General features: G+C 50.8%; 1 protein-coding gene across 1 annotated transcript in view; it reads left to right on the top strand.

Moving 5' to 3' along the window:
• The window catches only part of LOC141075585 (actin-related protein 2/3 complex subunit 1B-like), a 106818-nt gene that overhangs the window by 9104 nt on the left and 72498 nt on the right, over positions 1 to 25216 (top strand). The window lies entirely within an intron of this gene.

Below are 25216 nucleotides of genomic sequence, written 5' to 3'. Positions count from 1 at the left end.
GGACCACAGGCTCCCTGCCCCGCACTAACATTACAGCCAAAGGTCTAGAGGCCCCAGCGGCAGAGCACTCCGACATAATGTCAAGGTCACCGGTGTGATGTAATTTTTCACGCCTGCGACGTGACACCAGTAAGCGCTGCAGCTTTACAGTAAGTGTGGGGCAGAGAGCCAGCTGAGAGAAAGAAGAGGAGCAGCTCGGTGTGGGAGCGTGGACAGGTGACAGATTGGGTTAGTCTTTGTATGATAGTAGTGGAGCACTGGGGGGCAGAATACTATACAGAGGCAGAATTGGAGAACATCATTGCTATACTGGGGCCACATATGGGGGCCACAATGAGGGACATTACACCTCTATGGGGCATGATAGGTGGGCTGTACTAGTTTATGGTGCCATGGTGGGAGAAGTTCTGGGGTATTTGGACACTAGGGGGGCATAAGGATTATTACTGTATGGGGGCATGATAGGTGGGCAGTACTAATGTATGGGGCCATGGTGGGAGAAGTTCTGGGGTATTTGGACACTAGGGGGGCATAAGCATTATTACTGTATGGGGGCATGATAGGTGGGCAGTACTAATATATGGGGCCATGGTGGGAGAAGTTCTGGGGTATTTGGACACTAGGGGGCATAAGCATTATTACTGTATGGGGGCATGATAGGTGGGCAGTACTAATGTATGGGGCCATGGCGGGGGAAGTTCTGTGGGTTTTGGACACTAGGGGGCATAAGCATTATTACTGTATGGGGCATGATAGGTGAGCAGTGCTAGTTTATGGTGCCATGGTGGGAGAAGTTCTGGGGGATTTGGACACTAGGGGGGCACAAGCATTACTATTGTATGGGGGCTCATAGTGTGACAGGGTGACTTGCCCAGTGTGACCTGACCCGACAATCGGTCGGTCACAAAACCAACAAAGACAAACAAGGGGACACCAGGGACAGAATTACAACGGTGGGCCCTGCAAATAGGGAACGGGGAAATGGACACCTCCTGCACTCTCCTAAGGAAGTGCCCTGAACTCTCCTCACATTCCCTATACAAGTTCTTTCAACCTGTCGCTGACCAGGATACCTCAGTCCCTCACTTGCCCTGCACCTATCCCTTACTAGGGAACTGTCAAGTGCGGACACTGGTCCCACCGCTGTACTAGTAAAACACCAAGGAAAATAACAGACAGGGAAAAACAAACAACACTTAGCTTCCTCTAAAGTCATGCCCCGGACCGGAGAGTAAGGCACCCGAACACAGCTTCCAGCAGGATAACCACTGCTCCAGATCTGCTGCAAACACCACTGCTCCAGATAGCTTGTCTCTTCAAAACGGTTAGCTTCCAAATGACCAGTATTACCAACAGGGAGCTGCAGCAGCTGATGACCTTTTATAGGAAGGAGGGGGGAGGTCACCACCTGCTGACTAATTAAACATGTAGTAACACCAGCGGGTAGCGGCGAGGGGGAACCCCAGAAGCAGACTCACTAAACTTGTAGTAACACCAGCGGCCACCGGGTGCAAAAACCCATATTAACCCCCGAGGGCCTGAAAGGAAAAAGGTTTCTATAAGAGAATCCAGACTCTGCCACAGATCCAAAAATGGACCGTGACACATAGGGAAACATCACTACTGTATTGTCATTTACTTTTGGCAACGCTGTTACTGTAGAAGTGAGGAATATTGGAAGAGGTGAACCAGAATCGGTCAGCCCAGGAGTGGACATATCATTGGGGCACCGTGTACAGCCTAACAGGTGCCCAAGAGGTAAGGGGGCTGCCAGAAAAATAGGAATAATTCCTAAAATTCTATGTACATGTCCAGTGCTCGTGCTGCCCCACCCCCCATTAGGTTTGTGCAGTGTACACCCGAAGCCATGTGCAGGCACGTAGCTGCAGCTTCCCTCCCCTGTTGGAATGGCCACTCGCCCCTCCTTCAGGTAAAGGAGCTTTGTGCAATGTGAGGTCAAGGTCGCCGGGCTCAAGCTGGCAGGAAGTAAGGTTTACCAGCCACATGTTCCTTTGTTTATTTCAGATCAAATTTAATAACACACAATAAGCCCAGAGACAGGAAGCCTATATTTTCAGGATTGGCATAACCAAAGCTACACGCAGCAGCGTTTTGCAGCTTGTGCGTCCACCAGAAACCGAGAAAAGGGTATATTCCTCCCAGTCATACATAGACATATGGTGTTTGGTCTTAAATGAAAGAGAAATTCGTACGCAAACATTTGATTCCCCTGTCGTCTCTCTGTGAGCTTTCCAGCCCGAGATATGGCCCGCAGAAGTTTTTAATACTTTTTAATAGGGTGTGTATATCCTCTAGCTCAGCCCCCCAGTGAGGTCAGCAAGGGAAAGGTATAAAGCTCAGATGCTGACTCAGGAGGGTGTCAGATGCCAGGAGTGCCAGCTTGGAAGCTGTGCTGATGGACCATTTCCCCTTGAGGAAGGCGCTCCTCCCCCCATCAACACATCATACCAGTGACTGAGATGTGTAAGTTCTTATTTTCATCCTTTTTTATTTTGTAACTGTTTTGTATATACTGTATTGTGTCTCCTTTTGTAATATATTCTGTATTTTTGTAAACACTACCTATATTTTCTGGAGTAAATCTATAAAATTTACTAGTTTTGTTTTCCTTGCTCTATGAACGAACCTCTATGACAGAACAGAGGTTTATGTGTGTATTTCCGGCCTGAGCCTGGGGATATACATACCGCCCTCACTGCAGCGTGCCCAATAGCCAGTACATGGCAAGGCAGACTGACTGCCGACTACTTGTCCTAGGTGTAGTTCCCTGACTGACCTGAAGATAATGGGGGCGCCAGAGAGCTGCAAGTTCCAAACCGGAACTGAGAGTGGGATAAACAAGTAGCTCCCTGACAGGGGCCACTACCACTTTCAAACCAGTGAGCAGGTTCTGCCAGAGACACAAAGAAGGGCCATATACTGTTCTTGCCCTAAGGGCCTCTTGTGTCACCGCTCAGTCACAGTCAGCCATAGATGTCTGTGTGTAACACTCAGAAGAGACTTATCCTGGCTGGAAGAAGAAGCCATAGTGCTCTACGCCGGGTGAAGAAAAAAACCCAAAATGACTTCAATATTTGAGACGCAACTGATGAGTGTGTGGCGTTACCTATACTGTCCATAATGGAAACTCCCACTTTAGAGTCAATCTATGGGGTGATATTCATTTCACTACTGTGATTTCTTTTATCAATAATCAGCGTAGTGATATTAATCTGTCACTATGTGGTGGTAATATGTGATCTGGTCAGGGTGTGGCAGTATTTTGCCTTTGTATGAGGTATCATTTGGTCACTATGTGGCCTGGTCATGGTGTGGCGGTATTTGACCCCTGTATATGGTATTATTGGTCACTATGTGGTGGTAGTAGAAAAAAAACATTATTACTGCATTTTTGCAGCATTTTTTCAACCCCCATTCAAGCCAATGGGTGAAAAACGCTGCAAAAATGCTGAAAGTAATGACATACTCTATGTCCAAAAAAAAGCAGCAAAGCACAAAATCCTGATGACACAAAAAACCAGTGTGTGTGCATGAGATTTCTGAAATCTCTTAGGCTTTGCTGGCACTGTAAAAAGCAGCTGAAAATTAGCATAAAAAAAGCAGCACAAAAACGCCCAGTGTGAACAAATCCTAAGTCTTGTTTGCCAGGGGGATCAAATACTTATTTCTCCCTGCAAAATGCAAATAGATTTATACAATGTGATTTTTCTGGATTTTATGTTTGATATTCTATCTCTTAATGTTAAAATTAACCTACCCTTAAAATTATAGACTGTTCATGTCTTTATCAGTGGGCAAACTTACAAAATCAGCAAGGGTTCAAATACTTATTTCCTTCACTGTATATGATCTGGTCACGGTGTTGCTGTATTATTCGATCAGTATGTGAGAGTAATATGTGGTCTGGTCACGGTATTTCTCCCTTGTATGTGGTATTATACGGTCACTATGTGATGGTAATTTGTGATCATGGAGTGTTTGTATTTGTTCCCTGTATGTAGAATGATTTGGTTACTATTAGTATTATAGTGCCATTTATTCCATGTGAAAAGGGATATACATAATAAGACAAAAACAGTCATAAAGCCCATTAGAAATATCAGTGATCCACTTTTGGGTGGCTTTTACTATGGATCGTACATATGGATCCGTTTCATGTGTACTTGATACCTGTGACCTACCTGCCTTTGGCGATTACTGGATGCTGTATCAACATCGATTTTACTCTTTTAGCCCCATTTGGCCCTTTACCTGTATTTGGAATTAACTATTCATATTTGTTTCTTTCTAATGGGCTTTATGACTGTTTTTCTCTCTGGTCTTTTTGTATATGTTGTTGGTTGCAGTTGGCCCTTATTCTAGTCCATAAGATATGTGGTATTATTTAATACGTTATTTGTTGGTATTTACGATATTAGTGGAGGTTTTTCTTCCATTTTTTCCACTATATTATGCTTGCCGATACTATTCTCTTCTATAATAAAAAACAAGTACCATAATCCTAAACAATAAAGGTTGGCGACTGGTCCAGGAGGAGAGCGGAATCTGCCCCTGAGGGCTCACAATCTGCAAGGGATGGGTAAGGATACAGTAGGTGAGGGTACAGCTGGTCTTGCAGCAGTTTGGCGGTTACTGCAGGTTGTAGGCTTATCAGAAGAGGTCGGTCTTCAGGTTCCCTTTGAAGGTTTCCACATTAGGAAAGAGTCTGATATGTTGTGGTAGAGAGTTCTAGAGTAGGGGGGACGAGCGGGAGAAATCTTGTATGTGATTGTGGGAAGAGGAGATAAGAGGGGAGTAGAGAAGGAGATCTTGTGAGGATCGGAGGTTGTGTGCAGGTTGTAGGCTTGTCGGAAGAGGAAGGCCTTCAGGTTCCTTCTGAAAGTTTCCACGGTAGGCAAGAGTCTGATATGTTGTGGTAGAGAGTTCCAGAGTGGGGGGGATGCGCGGGAGAAATCTTGTACGTGATTGTGGGAAGAGGAGATAAGAGGGGAGTACAGAAGGAGATCTTGTGAGGATCGGAGGTTGTGAGCAGGGTTCCTAGTACTGAACCTTGGGGTACACCTACTGATTGGGGTGAGATGAGATGGTGGTGTGTGAGTGGGAGACACTGTTTGTAAGGGCTGAAGAGGAGAGGGCTGAATACAATCTGTAGACGGGAATCAGTGATGTGTAGTCCGTTGGCAAATATATAGCTGCAACTGTTTTTTTTTGGGGGGTGGGGGCTGAAAAAATTTGATCCTTCAATTATTACATGCTTAGAGGTCCTTTTTTGTTTTATACAACACTCCCAAAAATCATTGAAACTCTTTCCTGGGATAAATTTCTCACCAAATACACTATCCCGTAGTGTGGAGTACATTTCTGTATTCTATAAAACTGAGAAAAAGCATTTAAACATTTTGCAGGGTTAATTACATTTCTCACCAAAACACTATTCCGTGTTCAGGGGTACATTTCGTTGGTCTATAAGCCTCAAACAACTTTTTCAAAAATGTATCGGTATTACTTTGCTCATCCATAGGGAATCACAGCTTCTTGGGTAGGTTCTGTTGCTATATAAGCCTCAAAAAGCTTGTTTAAAAATTATCACTATACATTGCTAATCCGTGGAGCATTACTTGTTCTTGGGTACATTTAGGTGGTATACACTCAAAAAAAAGTTCAAAAATGTTTTCCTGATTCAATTAGTCATCCATACAGTTTAATGTGGTTTGTGTAAAATTACAGTGGGTTAAAATTTTTACAAACCGCTTGTCCTGGTATAGGTAAAGCATTTTTTTTCAAAAAATTTACTATTGTCACATTTAGGACAGAGACACACTGGCGAATTTTTCGTCCGAGAATCGGATCGTAAAACTTGCCCTGGCCGACACCTCTCCTGACCTGAACTTGACAGCTGCATAGTAATCCATCACGCTGTCAAGCTCAGGTCAGGAGAAGTGCCGGCCAGGGCAAGTTTTACGATCCGATTCTCGGACGAAAAATTCGCCAGTGTGTCTCTGCCCTTACTCTACAAATGGGTTTGTGGGAATTTTCTTTGGTTTGAAGTAAAATCTAAAATTGGGTTGGTAGAGGTGAGGAAATTTGGTTGTTCAAAAATGGACTATTGCCACATTTACTCTAAAACTTGGTGTGTAATTTCATTGGTATTAAAAATAAAACAAAACTAAAATTTGGCCTGGTACAAGTGTAAAAATTTGGTCCCTCAGTAGTCGGTCCTCAGCAGCCACTATTTCTCCAGTTGTGATGTCCCCACCTTGTATCAGCTGTAGGGATTCGCTCTGGTAGGTAATGTCAGGGCTGCAGTAACGAGGCAACACAAAGGCTTAAAGTCCAATTTCAGTGGTTTAATGTCACGTTGTAAACAGCAGATTAACAGAAAGTAAGGAAAAACAAAAATGTACTCCAGCTTGGAGAACCACTGGTCCCAGACTCACCCCTTGCATGGGATGGGCTTAATTAAGCGGCTGCCAGGTCCTGCGGCATCCGCCAGGTGCCATTCCCAGGGTTGTTGAGAGTCTGGCTGCTATAGTCCTGCAGCACGGGGATCCTGTGTACAAGTTTCAAGCTGAGTCCAGCCAAGGTCCTGTAACTTCCAGACACACACTCACCATGTGCCAAACACCAACATCCATTACGTAGCCCATAACCCCTCCTACAAGTGAGGTAAACATCACATGGGCTGATCACCTGACCATGACATCATCGCAGGTCCTGTCTTTAGGGAAAAACCCGGCCAAACATTAACCTGCTGGGAGAAATGTATCTCCCATCCAGTAAAACACCCTTTACTGTACCACACAGCACGTGTCCAGGAACATCACCCGTGCCCTTACCAACGCACTTACTAGGATTGTCCACTTAACGACCGACATGTGAACAAGCGCTTGTGGCCAAGAACATCGCATTTACTCCACCTCCTACACCAGTTCCTGCACTCCTTCCTGCTCCTCCTCATCCTCCATCTCCGATGTGGTATCTCAGATCACGTCGTCCACATCAGCTGAAAGCTCTGCAGCACTGCCTCAATGAATCGGCAACAGACTCTGCTGAAACCAATTTGTTTAGGAGACAAACCGCACACCGCGGCAGAGTTACTTCCAACGAGGCTTGGTTCTGTGTGATAATGGGCGAAACCTGGTGGCAGATGTGAAGCTTGGCAAGCTCACACACATACATTGGTACATGTGCTCAACTTGTTAGTTGAGCAGTTTCTGAAAACCTACCCAGATTTGCCAGAGCTTCTGGTTAAGGTACGCCGTGTCAGCACCCATTTCCGCAAGTCACCCACAGCTACTTCCGCAGCGCATGCAAGTGCCAGCTCGCTGACTGGTGTGTGACGTGCCCATGTGCTGGAAATCTGCATGGCACATGCTGGCAAGCTTTGTGAGCAGCAGAGTCTAGTTGTTGAATATCAGCTCCAACCCACCCATTGGTATTCTGGTCAGCCTCTGCAGATAACAACTGAAGCATGGACATGGATGTCTGACATTTGTTTGGTTCTCCAAGACTTTGAGAAATCCATAAAGATAGTGAGCGTAGATATTAGCCATGATCGGGATCAACATGAGCTGGCAGAGTGCAAAAGAGACCACTATCCACGCAAGCTTCGCCCTGTCTCTCCTACGTGGGTGGGCTGAGGAGAGGAATGAGGAGGAAGAGATGGAGGAGGAGATGGAGATTTGTCATCATGGTGAAAATAGGGAAGTGTTGACTGTATGGAGTTTGGCACATATGGCTAACTTTATGAACCGCTTCCTTTCCCATAACCCTCGCATTACATTCATCTTGGCCAAAAAAAAAAAAAAGAGTACTGTTTGCTAACCTTCCTAGACCCACACTTCAAGGAAAACTTTGCATCTCTTCTTCCTGAGGTGTAGAGGTCTTCTAATATGGTGCTATACCAGAAGGCCATTGTGGAAAATATCTTGAAAAAATATCAGTCTGACAACACTAGTGGCGGGGGCAAGCTTCCTTGCCTAACAAAGGAGGAGAGGCCAGGGAGACACCAGGTAGAACAGAGGATGGGGTACACTGTCAAAGGCCTGGGCCAATTTTATGACACCCTCCCAGCATCTATGCCTTCATGCCAGGTTATTTTTGACAAGAAGGAAAAGTTTTAAAAGATGGTCAAGCAATACCTGGTAAACCAAATCAAAGTACTCGCTACTTCATTTGTGACCAACAACTTTTGGGTCTCAAAGCTGGACACGTGGCATGAGCTATCTGTGACGAACAGCCCACCGCCGTTCGTCTACTTACGGGCGACACTAACGGGGGTCCCGCTGCCACCAAAACGCGACGGACAGCGGACCCTGTGTCACCACTATGTCACAATCCCACCCCTGACACGGGTGTATCAGCGGACGGAGGGACGTGACACAATGCCGGCACACAGCTATCACAGGCACCGTTGGGGCTTATCTTAGTTATCCCACCACCGGCACCATGTGACAAAAATATCCAGCAAGCTAATCTCGCTCTACAATTTGCCGCAGGGGGAGTTTAATTTGGATGCCCCACCACTGCTATCAATCTTCCAAGTACTGCGGGGATTTATGTATATCCCACTTTCTCAGTTCCACTTTGGAACTCACAGCTCTCCGGCGCCCCCCTTACCCTCAGGTCAGTCAGGGAACTGCACCTAGGATAATTGGTCGCCGGACGGGCTGCCTGTTGTGAACCGGCAATTAGGCTTCTGCAGTAAGGGAATTATCAATGCTGTGGCTGCAGACCCTTATTCAGCAATATAAGACCCTTCTGTACTGCCAGCAAGCCGTAATAGCCGTACACAACGCGCTGCCACCAGTCACGGTTACTTAATTCACAGTGTTAAATTAAGAGGGTCCGTGGCAAACCCTTTGAATTAGTAGCGATTATCTATCAAAGGCGTATAGTTCGAGTCTTAGAGCATGGAGACAGATCTAAATAATTATTTCATTTATTTTCCGAAAGAGGACAGTGATTACAGATAAAAGTTGCTATAAAATTGAGACATAAAATATGTACAGTACAGGTATAAAATAAAAGTGGAGAAAACAAAGAGATTACACTCACAGTTCCATATTGTTCCTTAGGCAGACCATGCGGCTAAGGTGGGTGGAGGCGGAGCTGCACTTCTCCGCTCATCTGGATCTTTCTAGCACGACGACTTGAGCTGTTCTGAGCTGGTTCTGCCAGGGAATGCCTTATAGACTTTCCTATGTGACATCACAGAGAGGTGCATTCTGGGTTGATCCCACCTCTCTTATCCAAGTTATGTTTTGGCTACAAAACTTAGATTAGCTATAACTTTATGGGAGAAGCTGGTATGGACTCATCAGTGGTATCATGTTTCCCAGCGTAATGAGCCCATCAAGAAAACATCAAACATCTATGCGATATGACCGTCCATTTGGGCGCAAATCATATCTCAGGTTCTGGACATCCGAGAGTTTTGCAACAGGCACCACAGCGAAGCTGGGTCTGCTCGGATCGCAGAAATATGATTTTTATATTTCTGCTGGGTATGGTTTTCGCGGGACAATCCCTTATTGTTTTATTCAAACTCCTGGTTTCAAATAAAGAGTTTAGTTCCCGCACTTTTTTTTCTCTTTCAGCTGAGAGAAGCCAAATGGTGTGAGGAAGATGGTCTAGCTAATTAACATTCCTGCTCTTCCAGAGGAAGTGGCAGGGTTGATAAAACCTGGGGGGAAAGAATTCCTACTACTGACAGTTTACAATGTCCTAGGATGGAGGATTTGTTAGCACATTGCAACAGAAAACATATCTTCGGGCATTGTACATCACACCTCCCCCCTTAAGAGGGCGCTAAGGAGGCATTACCTCTCGGTAATCTGCCATGCGCACCTCAGCGGGTTCGCCCCGGCGGGACAACCCATCGGCATTGCCGTTTTCACTGCCCTTCCTGTGTTTTACAGTAAAATCGTACTGTTGAAGGGCAAGGCTCCAGCGGAGCAATCTTCCATTGGTTCCGGACACTGTGCAACCAGCTCAGAGGGTTGTGGTCGGTTACCACCGTGAAGGCGCGCCCGTACAGGTAGGGCTGCAAACGTTGCAGTGCCCACACCATGGCCAGACACTCCTTCTCGATGGTCGAGTATGCCACTTCCCTCGGCAGAAGTTTCCGGCTCAGGTACAACACGGGGTGCTCTTGGTTCCCCGAGTCGACCTGGCTAAGCACAGCACCGAGGCCAAACTCGCTGGCGTCGGTCTGTACCAGAAACGGGCGACTGCTGTCGACTGCTCTCAACACTGGAGAGTTGCACAGGGCTGCTTTCAAAGCTTGGAAAGCCGCCTCACAGTCATCTGTCCAGTTGACTGTTTGGGGTAGCCTCTGCTTGGTGAGGTCAGTCAAGGGTTTGGCAAGGGCGCTATAGTCCTGTACGAACCGCCTATAGTACCCTGCAGTGCCCAAGAAGGACTTCACCTGTTTCTTGGTCCTGGGGGTGGGCCAGGACACGATTGCGTCCACTTTTCCTGGCTCCGGACTCATGGAACCCCCGCCTACCCGGTGCCCCAGGTAGTGGACCTTGCGCATGCCTATCTGGCACTTCCCCGGCTTGATGGTCAGGCCTGCCTGGTGAAGACGCTTGAGCACCTCCTGGAGGTGCTGAAGGTGTTCCTCCCAGGTGGAACTGAAGACGGCAATATCGTCTAAGTACGCCACGGCGTACTCCTCCAGTCCCCGAAGCAGGTGGTTGACCATCCGCTGGAAAGTGGCAGGGGCATTCTTCATGCCGAAGGGCATGACCGTGGACTCGTACAGTCCAAAGGGGGTGATAAAGGCGGATTTCTCCTGCGCCTCAGGGCTCAGGGGAATCTGCCAGTATCCCCGACTCAAATCCATGATGGATATGTAGTTGGCGTTTGTCAACCGCTCGAGCAGATCCTCGATGCGCGGCATTGGGTGGGCATCAGAGGTTGTGATGGCGTTGAGCCCCCTGTAGTCCACGCAGAACCGGGTGGTTCGATCCTTTTTAGGAACGAGGACTACAGGTGAAGCCCACGCACCTTTTGACCGTCGAATCACTCCCAGCCTTAACATCTCATCGACCTCTCGGCGCATGACTTGTTGCACCGTTTCAGAGATCCGATAAGGTGTTCGCCGTAATGGGGCATGATTCCCGGTGTCCACCTCATGAACCGCTAACTCCGTCCTCCCAGGACGGTTGGTGAACACGGGCCGGAAGAGTTCCAGGGTGGCCATCAACTGCAACCGCTGGGACACGGTGAGCGAACCACTTATCTCCATGTCCTCAATGGACCCATTGGCCTTGGCCTGGGCCAGCATGTCCAGGAGGGAATCTTCCTCCCCATCCTCTGGCAGATTGCAGACCGGTAGGATGCAAGCTTCACGTTCGTAGTGCGCCTTCAGCATGTTGACGTGAAAGGCCTTGCGCCTACCCCGAGCATGGTCAAGCGTGACCACGTAGGTGACCGGGTTGAGCTGTTGGTGGACGACGTACGGGCCTTCCCAGGCTGCCTGAAGCTTATCCGTTGGTACCGGGACCAACACCCACACCTTTTGACCCACCTGGTAGGTCCGCTCCCGGGCGTTCTGGTCGTACCAGCGCTTCTGGTCAGCCTGAGCCTGCGTCATGTTGTCATGCACCAACTGCGTCAAGGTCTGCATCTTGTCACGGAAGCGCATGACATAATCCACGATGGACACTTCTGTGGGGTTTGGCTCATCTTCCCAGGATTCTCTTATCAACCCAAGGGGTCCCCGGACTCGCCTGCCATACAGGAGCTCGAAGGGGGAGAACCCGGTCGAAGCCTGCGGAACTTCTCTGTAAGCGAACAGCAGGTGTGGGAGGTACCGCTCCCAGTCGCGCCCTTGGGTCTCAACCAGTATGCGGAGCATCTGTTTGAGGGTACCGTTGAAACGTTCACACAAACCGTTAGTCTGTGGGTGATACGGACTCGATACCAGCTGCGTCACCTGCATTTTCTCACAGAGAGCCTCCATTAGGCGAGACATGAATTGGGGCCCTTGATCGGTAAGCATCTCCCTGGGAAATCCTACTCTCGAAAAGATGGTCACCAGTGCGTCAGCCACCTTATCTGCCCTGGTTGAAGACAGAGCTACTGCCTCTGGGTACCGGGTAGCGTAGTCTACCACGGTGAGAATGTATCGCTTTCCGGAGCTGCTGGGGACGGACAGCGGTCCTACAATGTCCACCGCGATTCTCTGGAAAGGCTCCTCTATCACCGGCAAAGGAATAAGGGGAGCCTTAAGAGCAGGCCCCGCCTTACCCACTTTTTGACAGGTGGCGCAGGAGCGGCAGTAGTGTGTTACATCTGTCCCCATCTTGGGCCAATAGAAGTGTTGAGACAGCCGTGCCTTTGTTTTGCTGATCCCCAAGTGTCCAGCGAGTGGAATCTCATGGGCAATCCGCAACAACTCGGTTCTGAACTGATAGGGGACGACCAGCTGTCTTTCCCTCAACCACTCCTTTTTAGGATCTCCGGGTACTGTCTCCCGGTACAACCTTCCTCGTTCCCAGAACACCCTCTCCTTATCAGACTTGGAGGTGGGCGTCTCGGCGAGACCTCTCAATTTCTCCAGGCTGGCATCTGAGTGCAGAGCAGCCTGGAACTCCATGCTGGAGGCTGCCAGAAGTGACGTCAGGGTCCCCTCTTTACTGGGACCCTCTGGAACCGGCTCTGGGTTCACCTCTGGTTCAGTCTCTCCTGTAGCAGCAGAGGGTCCAGAAGACAGTGCGTTACCTGCGATCTGGGCACTCTGACTGCGTGTGACAGCTGCTATGTATGCTGTCTCCCTGGGGATTTCTGCAGACCCACCAGCTGGTGCTGCCCTGGGCTCTACCTCCCCATCCACCCCCAACACTTCAGGAGCAGTGCTACTTATGGGCCAGTTACCTTCCTCGGTGGCACTGGTCAGCTGCATGGCATTACCTTCCTCATGGTCCCCATGCACCTCCCCATTTCCTTGAGCACCGTTGCTTACTCCTGCCAGGGGTTCCTCAGCCGTCTCACTCCGCAGAGTGACGGGGCTGAGCACTTCGGTACCTGTGGACACATCTACCGCTTCAAAGAAAGGGTTAACGGGTTCAGTCGGCACAGATACATCAACATCATCATCATCCTTCCTAGGAGAAGAATGGTTATCAGTTTGCTTTGGTACATTCACATCAGCATCAGCATCGTACCTGGGGAAAGAATGGTTGTTAGTTGCATCATTACTCATCAAGGCATTAGCAGGTAACACATTCAGTTTCCCATCATCAACATCATCAGGGTTAACGTTACCCTTATTATCAGTTTGGGGAAGGGTGTCAGGGACATAGTATGCAACCATCCTCCCCAAGTCAGTCCCCAATAAAACATCAGTGGGCAAATTTTCAGACACTCCCACCTCCCTCAACCCGCTCCCGGCACCCCAGTCAAGAAAAACTCGTGCCACTGGCAAGGGACAACGGGTGCCTCCAATCCCGGTGACAGTCAGGGTTTTCCCCTCAACAAACTCTTCAGGGGCCGCCAGTCCAGGACGGATGAGGGTTCGTTCAGCCCCGGTGTCCTTGAGGCCTGTAGCAAGACGGGCCCCCACCTGAACAGGTTGAACGTTGTCGTCAGCCCTCCCAACCACACCTCCCACCAAAAGAACAGAGGCATTGGGCCCGGGGGCCTTGGCTGGGGGGTTCTTCGGCCTGTTCGGACAGGTGTAAAAGAAGTGACCAGGCCGCTGGCAGTGGTGACACAGGCGACTGTCAGTAGCCGGCCTGTTGTTGGCAACAGGGACAGGGCCTCCGGAGGGACGGCTAGCTGGGGCATTGGGGTTGGTTGCTGGCTTACCCCCTTTCCAGCTGGTGGCGACTGGCCTCCGCGTCTCGGGCTTCCGGTTGGCCTCGTGGTTGTCGGCGATCTGCGCCGCTTTGTCCGCGTTCGTTGGTTCGCGGTCCAGGATGAACTGTCGGACCTCAGCTGGGCAGAGATGCAGGAACTGGTCTTTGATCATCAGGTCCCGTAGCTGCTCAAAGGTTTCAACGGACAGTCCATGGATCCACTGGTCAAAGTGGGTCCTGAGTCCTTGCACCACATCACTGTAGCTATCGTGTGGGCCACGTTGGAGGTGTCGGAACTTCTTTCGGTATACCTCAGGTGTCAGCCGGTATTTGGCGATCAGCGCCTGCTTTATGGCGTCATAGTCATCATCGGCTTCTGGCGGAAGAGAAGCAAATGCCTCCAGGGCTTTGCCTTTTAGCCCTGGGGTCAAGTACCTTGCCCATTGGTCTCTAGGCAGCTGGTACTGTCTGCAGGCTTTCTCAAAGGCTCGCAGAAATGTGTCCAAGTCCCCGTCCTTTTCCATCACGGGAAAATGCTCTGGCCGGGGTTTAGGAGTCTGGACGCTGCTGGGCTCACGGCTTCTGGCTGTGAGGGCATTCCCACCCCGCTGGAGTACCTCCAGTTCATGGGCCCTCTGCGCCTGGCGCTCGGCTCTCTCAGCCTCAGCTTGGCGCTCAGCTCTCTCCGCCTGGCGCTCGGCTCGCTGCTCTGCTCTCTCTCGAGCTTGCTGGATCAGCCTCACCCGCCCATCACTGTCTTCGGCGGGGAGTTCGTCCAAGGCCATTTGCAGATAGGGGTCCACCCCGTTCTGGTTGAATGTGGGGCCAGCGCTCAGGAGTGGAGCCTCTGCTGCAGCCCCATTGCAACTTGGGCCAACTTCTGCGCTCGCTGGATTCTGGTCGTTGTCCAGCTGCACTAGAGCCGCGATCATTTGAGCTCTGTTTTTGTTCGTGGCGTCAAGGCCTTGGTACGTGCATAACGCAGCAAGAACTTCCTTTGTCTGCCGGGTGTACCAAGGTTCTCCTTTTGCCGCCATGGTTGCCAAATAAAAGATAGAAAAAGAAAAACGAAGAAACGGGAGGGGGATACTTGCAAGTACACACTAATGTCTCAGGACTAGTAACCACTGAGTCTGTTCTCCAAAACCTATGATGCAGGATTCCCGCAGGAACCGTGCAGGTTTTTAGTGAGAGGAATGATTGCTCAAACCAAATCACTAATGCTCTAGGATTATCCCACCGCGCTGCCACCAGTATGTGACGAACAGCCCACCGCCGTTCGTCTACTTACGGGCGACACTAACGGGGGTCCCGCTGCCACCAAAACGCGACGGACAGCGGACCCTGTGTCACCACTATGTCACAATCCCACCCCTGACACGGGTGTATCAGCGGACGGAGGGACGTGACACAATGCCGGCACACAGCTATCACAGGCACCGTTGGGGCTTATCTTAGTTATCCCACCACCGGCACCATGTGACAAAAATATCCAGCAAGCTAATCTCGCTCTACAATTTGCCGCAGGGGGAGTTTAATTTGCTTGCCCCACCACTGCTATCAATCTTCCAAGTACTGCGGGGATTTATGTATATCCCACTTTCTCAGTTCCACTTTGGAACTCACAGCTCTCCGGCGCCCCCCTTACCCTCAGGTCAGTCAGGGAACTGCACCTAGGATAATTGGTCGCCGGACGGGCTGCCTGTTGTGAACCGGCAATTAGGCTTCTGCAGTAAGGGAATTATCAATGCTGTGGCTGCAGACCCTTATTCAGCAATATAAGACCCTTCTGTACTGCCAGCAAGCCGTAATAGCCGTACACAACGCGCTGCCACCAGTCACGGTTACTTAATTCACAGTGTTAAATTAAGAGGGTCCGTGGCAAACCCTTTGAATTAGTAGCGATTATCTATCAAAGGCGTATAGTTCGAGTCTTAGAGCATGGAGACAGATCTAAATAATTATTTCATTTATTTTCCGAAAGAGGACAGTGATTACAGATAAAAGTTGCTATAAAATTGAGACATAAAATATGTACAGTACAGGTATAAAATAAAAGTGGAGAAAACAAAGAGATTACACTCACAGTTCCATATTGTTCCTTAGGCAGACCATGCGGCTAAGGTGGGTGGAGGCGGAGCTGCACTTCTCCGCTCATCTGGATCTTTCTAGCACGACGACTTGAGCTGTTCTGAGCTGGTTCTGCCAGGGAATGCCTTATAGACTTTCCTATGTGACATCACAGAGAGGTGCATTCTGGGTTGATCCCACCTCTCTTATCCAAGTTATGTTTTGGCTACAAAACTTAGATTAGCTATAACTTTATGGGAGAAGCTGGTATGGACTCATCAGTGGTATCATGTTTCCCAGCGTAATGAGCCCATCAAGAAAACATCAAACATCTATGCGATATGACCGTCCATTTGGGCGCATATCATATCTCAGGTTCTGGACATCCGAGAGTTTTGCAACAGGCACCACAGCGAAGCTGGGTCTGCTCGGATCGCAGAAATATGATTTTTATATTTCTGCTGGGTATGGTTTTCGCGGGACAATCCCTTATTGTTTTATTCAAACTCCTGGTTTCAAATAAAGAGTTTAGTTCCCGCACTTTTTTTTCTCTTTCAGCTGAGAGAAGCCAAATGGTGTGAGGAAGATGGTCTAGCTAATTAACATTCCTGCTCTTCCAGAGGAAGTGGCAGGGTTGATAAAACCTGGGGGGAAAGAATTCCTACTACTGACAGTTTACAATGTCCTAGGATGGAGGATTTGTTAGCACATTGCAACAGAAAACATATCTTCGGGCATTGTACATCACACCTCCCCCCTTAAGAGGGCGCTAAGGAGGCATTACCTCTCGGTAATCTGCCATGCGCACCTCAGCGGGTTCGCCCCGGCGGGACAACCCATCGGCATTGCCGTTTTCACTGCCCTTCCTGTGTTTTACAGTAAAATCGTACTGTTGAAGGGCAAGGCTCCAGCGGAGCAATCTTCCATTGGTTCCGGACACTGTGCAACCAGCTCAGAGGGTTGTGGTCGGTTACCACCGTGAAGGCGCGCCCGTACAGGTAGGGCTGCAAACGTTGCAGTGCCCACACCATGGCCAGACACTCCTTCTCGATGGTCGAGTATGCCACTTCCCTCGGCAGAAGTTTCCGGCTCAGGTACAACACGGGGTGCTCTTGGTTCCCCGAGTCGACCTGGCTAAGCACAGCACCGAGGCCAAACTCGCTGGCGTCGGTCTGTACCAGAAACGGGCGACTGCTGTCGACTGCTCTCAACACTGGAGAGTTGCACAGGGCTGCTTTCAAAGCTTGGAAAGCCGCCTCACAGTCATCTGTCCAGTTGACTGTTTGGGGTAGCCTCTGCTTGGTGAGGTCAGTCAAGGGTTTGGCAAGGGCGCTATAGTCCTGTACGAACCGCCTATAGTACCCTGCAGTGCCCAAGAAGGACTTCACCTGTTTCTTGGTCCTGGGGGTGGGCCAGGACACGATTGCGTCCACTTTTCCTGGCTCCGGACTCATGGAACCCCCGCCTACCCGGTGCCCCAGGTAGTGGACCTTGCGCATGCCTATCTGGCACTTCCCCGGCTTGATGGTCAGGCCTGCCTGGTGAAGACGCTTGAGCACCTCCTGGAGGTGCTGAAGGTGTTCCTCCCAGGTGGAACTGAAGACGGCAATATCGTCTAAGTACGCCACGGCGTACTCCTCCAGTCCCCGAAGCAGGTGGTTGACCATCCGCTGGAAAGTGGCAGGGGCATTCTTCATGCCGAAGGGCATGACCGTGGACTCGTACAGTCCAAAGGGGGTGATAAAGGCAGATTTCTCCTGCGCCTCAGGGCTCAGGGGAATCTGCCAGTATCCCCGACTCAAATCCATGATGGATATGTAGTTGGCGTTTGTCAACCGCTCGAGCAGATCCTCGATGCGCGGCATTGGGTGGGCATCAGAGGTTGTGATGGCGTTGAGCCCCCTGTAGTCCACGCAGAACCGGGTGGTTCGATCCTTTTTAGGAACGAGGACTACAGGTGAAGCCCACGCACCTTTTGACCGTCGAATCACTCCCAGCCTTAACATCTCATCGACCTCTCGGCGCATGACTTGTTGCACCGTTTCAGAGATCCGATAAGGTGTTCGCCGTAATGGGGCATGATTCCCGGTGTCCACCTCATGAACCGCTAACTCCGTCCTCCCAGGACGGTTGGTGAACACGGGCCGGAAGAGTTCCAGGGTGGCCATCAACTGCAACCGCTGGGACACGGTGAGCGAACCACTTATCTCCATGTCCTCAATGGACCCATTGGCCTTGGCCTGGGCCAGCATGTCCAGGAGGGAATCTTCCTCCCCATCCTCTGGCAGATTGCAGACCGGTAGGATGCAAGCTTCACGTTCGTAGTGCGCCTTCAGCATGTTGACGTGAAAGGCCTTGCGCCTACCCCGAGCATGGTCAAGCGTGACCACGTAGGTGACCGGGTTGAGCTGTTGGTGGACGACGTACGGGCCTTCCCAGGCTGCCTGAAGCTTATCCGTTGGTACCGGGACCAACACCCACACCTTTTGACCCACCTGGTAGGTCCGCTCCCGGGCGTTCTGGTCGTACCAGCGCTTCTGGTCAGCCTGAGCCTGCGTCATGTTGTCATGCACCAACTGCGTCAAGGTCTGCATCTTGTCACGGAAGCGCATGACATAATCCACGATGGACACTTCTGTGGGGTTTGGCTCATCTTCCCAGGATTCTCTTATCAACCCAAGGGGTCCCCGGACTCGCCTGCCATACAGGAGCTCGAAGGGGGAGAACCCGGTCGAAGCCTGCGGAACTTCTCTGTAAGCGAACAGCAGGTGTGGGAGGTACCGCTCCCAGTCGCGCCCTTGGGTCTCAACCAGTATGCGGAGCATCTGTTTGAGGGTACCGTTGAAACGTTCACACAAACCGTTAGTCTGTGGGTGATACGGACTCGATACCAGCTGCGTCACCTGCATTTTCTCACAGAGAGCCTCCATTAGGCGAGACATGAATTGGGGCCCTTGATCGGTAAGCATCTCCCTGGGAAATCCTACTCTCGAAAAGATGGTCACCAGTGCGTCAGCCACCTTATCTGCCCTGGTTGAAGACAGAGCTACTGCCTCTGGGTACCGGGTAGCGTAGTCTACCACGGTGAGAATGTATCGCTTTCCGGAGCTGCTGGGGACGGACAGCGGTCCTACAATGTCCACCGCGATTCTCTGGAAAGGCTCCTCTATCACCGGCAAAGGAATAAGGGGAGCCTTAAGAGCAGGCCCCGCCTTACCCACTTTTTGACAGGTGGCGCAGGAGCGGCAGTAGTGTGTTACATCTGTCCCCATCTTGGGCCAATAGAAGTGTTGAGACAGCCGTGCCTTTGTTTTGCTGATCCCCAAGTGTCCAGCGAGTGGAATCTCATGGGCAATCCGCAACAACTCGGTTCTGAACTGATAGGGGACGACCAGCTGTCTTTCCCTCAACCACTCCTTTTTAGGATCTCCGGGTACTGTCTCCCGGTACAACCTTCCTCGTTCCCAGAACACCCTCTCCTTATCAGACTTGGAGGTGGGCGTCTCGGCGAGACCTCTCAATTTCTCCAGGCTGGCATCTGAGTGCAGAGCAGCCTGGAACTCCATGCTGGAGGCTGCCAGAAGTGACGTCAGGGTCCCCTCTTTACTGGGACCCTCTGGAACCGGCTCTGGGTTCACCTCTGGTTCAGTCTCTCCTGTAGCAGCAGAGGGTCCAGAAGACAGTGCGTTACCTGCGATCTGGGCACTCTGACTGCGTGTGACAGCTGCTATGTATGCTGTCTCCCTGGGGATTTCTGCAGACCCACCAGCTGGTGCTGCCCTGGGCTCTACCTCCCCATCCACCCCCAACACTTCAGGAGCAGTGCTACTTATGGGCCAGTTACCTTCCTCGGTGGCACTGGTCAGCTGCATGGCATTACCTTCCTCATGGTCCCCATGCACCTCCCCATTTCCTTGAGCACCGTTGCTTACTCCTGCCAGGGGTTCCTCAGCCGTCTCACTCCGCAGAGTGACGGGGCTGAGCACTTCGGTACCTGTGGACACATCTACCGCTTCAAAGAAAGGGTTAACGGGTTCAGTCGGCACAGATACATCAACATCATCATCATCCTTCCTAGGAGAAGAATGGTTATCAGTTTGCTTTGGTACATTCACATCAGCATCAGCATCGTACCTGGGGAAAGAATGGTTGTTAGTTGCATCATTACTCATCAAGGCATTAGCAGGTAACACATTCAGTTTCCCATCATCAACATCATCAGGGTTAACGTTACCCTTATTATCAGTTTGGGGAAGGGTGTCAGGGACATAGTATGCAACCATCCTCCCCAAGTCAGTCCCCAATAAAACATCAGTGGGCAAATTTTCAGACACTCCCACCTCCCTCAACCCGCTCCCGGCACCCCAGTCAAGAAAAACTCGTGCCACTGGCAAGGGACAACGGGTGCCTCCAATCCCGGTGACAGTCAGGGTTTTCCCCTCAACAAACTCTTCAGGGGCCGCCAGTCCAGGACGGATGAGGGTTCGTTCAGCCCCGGTGTCCTTGAGGCCTGTAGCAAGACGGGCCCCCACCTGAACAGGTTGAACGTTGTCGTCAGCCCTCCCAACCACACCTCCCACCAAAAGAACAGAGGCATTGGGCCCGGGGGCCTTGGCTGGGGGGTTCTTCGGCCTGTTCGGACAGGTGTAAAAGAAGTGACCAGGCCGCTGGCAGTGGTGACACAGGCGACTGTCAGTAGCCGGCCTGTTGTTGGCAACAGGGACAGGGCCTCCGGAGGGACGGCTAGCTGGGGCATTGGGGTTGGTTGCTGGCTTACCCCCTTTCCAGCTGGTGGCGACTGGCCTCCGCGTCTCGGGCTTCCGGTTGGCCTCGTGGTTGTCGGCGATCTGCGCCGCTTTGTCCGCGTTCGTTGGTTCGCGGTCCAGGATGAACTGTCGGACCTCAGCTGGGCAGAGATGCAGGAACTGGTCTTTGATCATCAGGTCCCGTAGCTGCTCAAAGGTTTCAACGGACAGTCCATGGATCCACTGGTCAAAGTGGGTCCTGAGTCCTTGCACCACATCACTGTAGCTATCGTGTGGGCCACGTTGGAGGTGTCGGAACTTCTTTCGGTATACCTCAGGTGTCAGCCGGTATTTGGCGATCAGCGCCTGCTTTATGGCGTCATAGTCATCATCGGCTTCTGGCGGAAGAGAAGCAAATGCCTCCAGGGCTTTGCCTTTTAGCCCTGGGGTCAAGTACCTTGCCCATTGGTCTCTAGGCAGCTGGTACTGTCTGCAGGCTTTCTCAAAGGCTCGCAGAAATGTGTCCAAGTCCCCGTCCTTTTCCATCACGGGAAAATGCTCTGGCCGGGGTTTAGGAGTCTGGACGCTGCTGGGCTCACGGCTTCGGGCTGTGAGGGCATTCCCACCCCGCTGGAGTACCTCCAGTTCATGGGCCCTCTGCGCCTGGCGCTCGGCTCTCTCAGCCTCAGCTTGGCGCTCAGCTCTCTCCGCCTGGCGCTCGGCTCGCTGCTCTGCTCTCTCTCGAGCTTGCTGGATCAGCCTCACCCGCCCATCACTGTCTTCGGCGGGGAGTTCGTCCAAGGCCATTTGCAGATAGGGGTCCACCCCGTTCTGGTTGAATGTGGGGCCAGCGCTCAGGAGTGGAGCCTCTGCTGCAGCCCCATTGCAACTTGGGCCAACTTCTGCGCTCGCTGGATTCTGGTCGTTGTCCAGCTGCACTAGAGCCGCGATCATTTGAGCTCTGTTTTTGTTCGTGGCGTCAAGGCCTTGGTACGTGCATAACGCAGCAAGAACTTCCTTTGTCTGCCGGGTGTACCAAGGTTCTCCTTTTGCCGCCATGGTTGCCAAATAAAAGATAGAAAAAGAAAAACGAAGAAACGGGAGGGGGATACTTGCAAGTACACACTAATGTCTCAGGACTAGTAACCACTGAGTCTGTTCTCCAAAACCTATGATGCAGGATTCCCGCAGGAACCGTGCAGGTTTTTAGTGAGAGGAATGATTGCTCAAACCAAATCACTAATGCTCTAGGATTATCCCACCGCGCTGCCACCAATATGTGACGAACAGCCCACCGCCGTTCGTCTACTTACGGGCGACACTAACGGGGGTCCCGCTGCCACCAAAACGCGACGGACAGCGGACCCTGTGTCACCACTATGTCACAATCCCACCCCTGACACGGGTGTATCAGCGGACGGAGGGACGTGACACAATGCCGGCACACAGCTATCACAGGCACCGTTGGGGCTTATCTTAGTTATCCCACCACCGGCACCATGTGACAAAAATATCCAGCAAGCTAATCTCGCTCTACAATTTGCCGCAGGGGGAGTTTAATTTGGATGCCCCACCACTGCTATCAATCTTCCAAGTACTGCGGGGATTTATGTATATCCCACTTTCTCAGTTCCACTTTGGAACTCACAGCTCTCCGGCGCCCCCCTTACCCTCAGGTCAGTCAGGGAACTGCACCTAGGATAATTGGTCGCCGGACGGGCTGCCTGTTGTGAACCGGCAATTAGGCTTCTGCAGTAAGGGAATTATCAATGCTGTGGCTGCAGACCCTTATTCAGCAATATAAGACCCTTCTGTACTGCCAGCAAGCCGTAATAGCCGTACACAACGCGCTGCCACCAGTCACGGTTACTTAATTCACAGTGTTAAATTAAGAGGGTCCGTGGCAAACCCTTTGAATTAGTAGCGATTATCTATCAAAGGCGTATAGTTCGAGTCTTAGAGCATGGAGACAGATCTAAATAATTATTTCATTTATTTTCCGAAAGAGGACAGTGATTACAGATAAAAGTTGCTATAAAATTGAGACATAAAATATGTACAGTACAGGTATAAAATAAAAGTGGAGAAAACAAAGAGATTACACTCACAGTTCCATATTGTTCCTTAGGCAGACCATGCGGCTAAGGTGGGTGGAGGCGGAGCTGCACTTCTCCCCTCATCTGGATCTTTCTAGCACGACGACTTGAGCTGTTCTGAGCTGGTTCTGCCAGGGAATGCCTTATAGACTTTCCTATGTGACATCACAGAGAGGTGCATTCTGGGTTGATCCCACCTCTCTTATCCAAGTTATGTTTTGGCTACAAAACTTAGATTAGCTATAACTTTATGGGAGAAGCTGGTATGGACTCATCAGTGGTATCATGTTTCCCAGCGTAATGAGCCCATCAAGAAAACATCAAACATCTATGCGATATGACCGTCCATTTGGGCGCAAATCATATCTCAGGTTCTGGACATCCGAGAGTTTTGCAACAGGCACCACAGCGAAGCTGGGTCTGCTCGGATCGCAGAAATATGATTTTTATATTTCTGCTGGGTATGTGTCATGTCGGACGCTGTTCACACCACAGCATCCGGCAGGCAGAGGTAGTTCCACCTCCAGCCACTATAGCCTCAGTGGCGCCGGCCTGATCTTCAGGCTCTCGGGGGTTAATCCTGCTGGAGACCAGGTTGGATGGTTAGTCACGCCCACGGTCTTTAAATAGTCATGCTGGCCTATGGGCGTCGCCGATTATAGCTTGTGTTTCATACCAAGTGGTTCCGGTCTGGAGTGGAGGTGTTCAAGAGAGAGAGAGATTCATATCTGGTGTCGTATGATCCGTCGTTATCCTTTCTCCTTCCCATATTTGTGTTTAGTTGTGCCCTGTTCACATTACTGTTTATTCCTGTGTGTGTGCGGCGCAGTGCAGTTTAAGTTCTCCCTGTCTGTCATTATTTGTGTGGGAGCTTTGGTGGTGACTTCTCACTGGGTGGAGGGTGGAGGGTTAAGTGCAGGGCTGAGCAGGAGATAAGGAAAGGTCGGAGGCTCAGGCATTTGCACCTTCAGCAAAAACCCTGGGTTGAGGGTCAGACAGGGTTTCCCCTAGTAAAGGGACACCACAGGGGCCCCGGGTCTTTCAGCCTTAGTTGAACTAAGCCCCCGTGACATTATAATCGGCCCACATTTTTTCAGGAGTCCATGGATCCATTAGATTCCATAACCCGCCAGTTGGCGGCGCTGTCCATACAGGTCTCCGAGTTGAATGGGGCAGTTCAGCAGCAGGGCCTGGTAGTAGCAAAGGTGCAAACGGCATCTGCAGGTATCGGTGCAGAGCCGAAGTTTCCGCTGCCAGAACGATTTTCAGGCGATCGCAGCAAATTTGTCGTATTTCGGGAGGCCTGCAAATTATACTTCCGCATGCGGCCAATATCCTCAGGTAATGAGGCCCAGCGAGTAGGGCTGGTGTTGTCATTACTGAGTGGTGACCCCCAAGCATGGGCATTTTCCTTACCACCTGACTCTGCTACATTTCATTCGGTCGATAATGTTTTTTCTGCCCTCGGGCTCATTTACGATGACCCTGACCGACTGGCTCTAGCGGAATCTAAAATCCGCGCCCTCCGCCAGGGGGAGCGCTTGGCAGAAGACTATTGTTCGGAATTTCGCCGCTGGGCTGTAGACACACAGTGGAATGACCCAGCACTGCGGAGCCAGTTTATTCATGGGGTATCAGGGAGGGTGAAACAAGCCCTCCTGATGTATGAGACTCCGGCATCATTGGAGTCTGCCATGAGTTTGGTGATACGTATTGATCGCCGTTTTCGTCAGGGGGCACAGGAGACGCTACCTCTGGGGGAAAACAGAGGTGCAGGTGTGGTTGAAGTAGATGAGTCCCCTGAACCTATGCAGATTGCTGGCGTGGCACAGGTTCAGCCTCGCGCTCCGGGAGTCCGGAAGTCCGGAGCATGTTTCTACTGTGGTAAAGGTGGTCATTATGTTAACGTTTGCCCGGTACTACCTAAGAGGGTCACACCGGCGGAAAACTGTTAAGCTCAGAGGGTATGGAGGAGACCCAACTGAGCGTATGCATATCCTCCATGATGGTATCTCAATGTATGCTCCCTGCCAAGGTTATTGTCGCCGGCAGAGAGCTACCTATATCAGTGTTTGTGGATAGCGGTTCCGCCACCAATCTCATAGATGAGGAGTTTGCACACACCGCCGGGTTTAAGATTGAAAAACTTCCTCACCCCATACAGGTGGTGACCATTAATGCTGTTCCCCTCCCTCAAGGGGAGATTACTGAGTTTGTGGCAGAGGTGAAACTCCACATTGGGGTCCTACATTCTGAGTCGGTTACATGTAGGGTCCTCCGTAATCTCCCAGCTCAAATGGTCCTGGGTTTTCCATGGCTGTCCAGGCACAACCCGGTAATTGATTGGAAAACTCAGGACATAGTACAATGGAGTGGTTTCTGCCAAGACAATTGCTTGGCCACATGTGTGTCCGCCGTGACGCCCAGCCTGCCGGAGGCTTTGCAGGATTTTGCGGATGTTTTCTCTGAGAAGGGT

This window comes from Dendrobates tinctorius, unplaced genomic scaffold (genome assembly GCF_039654945.1).
Source record: "Dendrobates tinctorius isolate UK_male_01 unplaced genomic scaffold, ASM3965494v1 ptg000364l, whole genome shotgun sequence".
Classification (NCBI taxonomy): domain Eukaryota; kingdom Metazoa; phylum Chordata; class Amphibia; order Anura; family Dendrobatidae; genus Dendrobates; species Dendrobates tinctorius.
The sequence above is the reverse complement of the archived record's forward strand: the minus strand, read 5'-3'. Positions and strand labels throughout refer to the sequence as shown.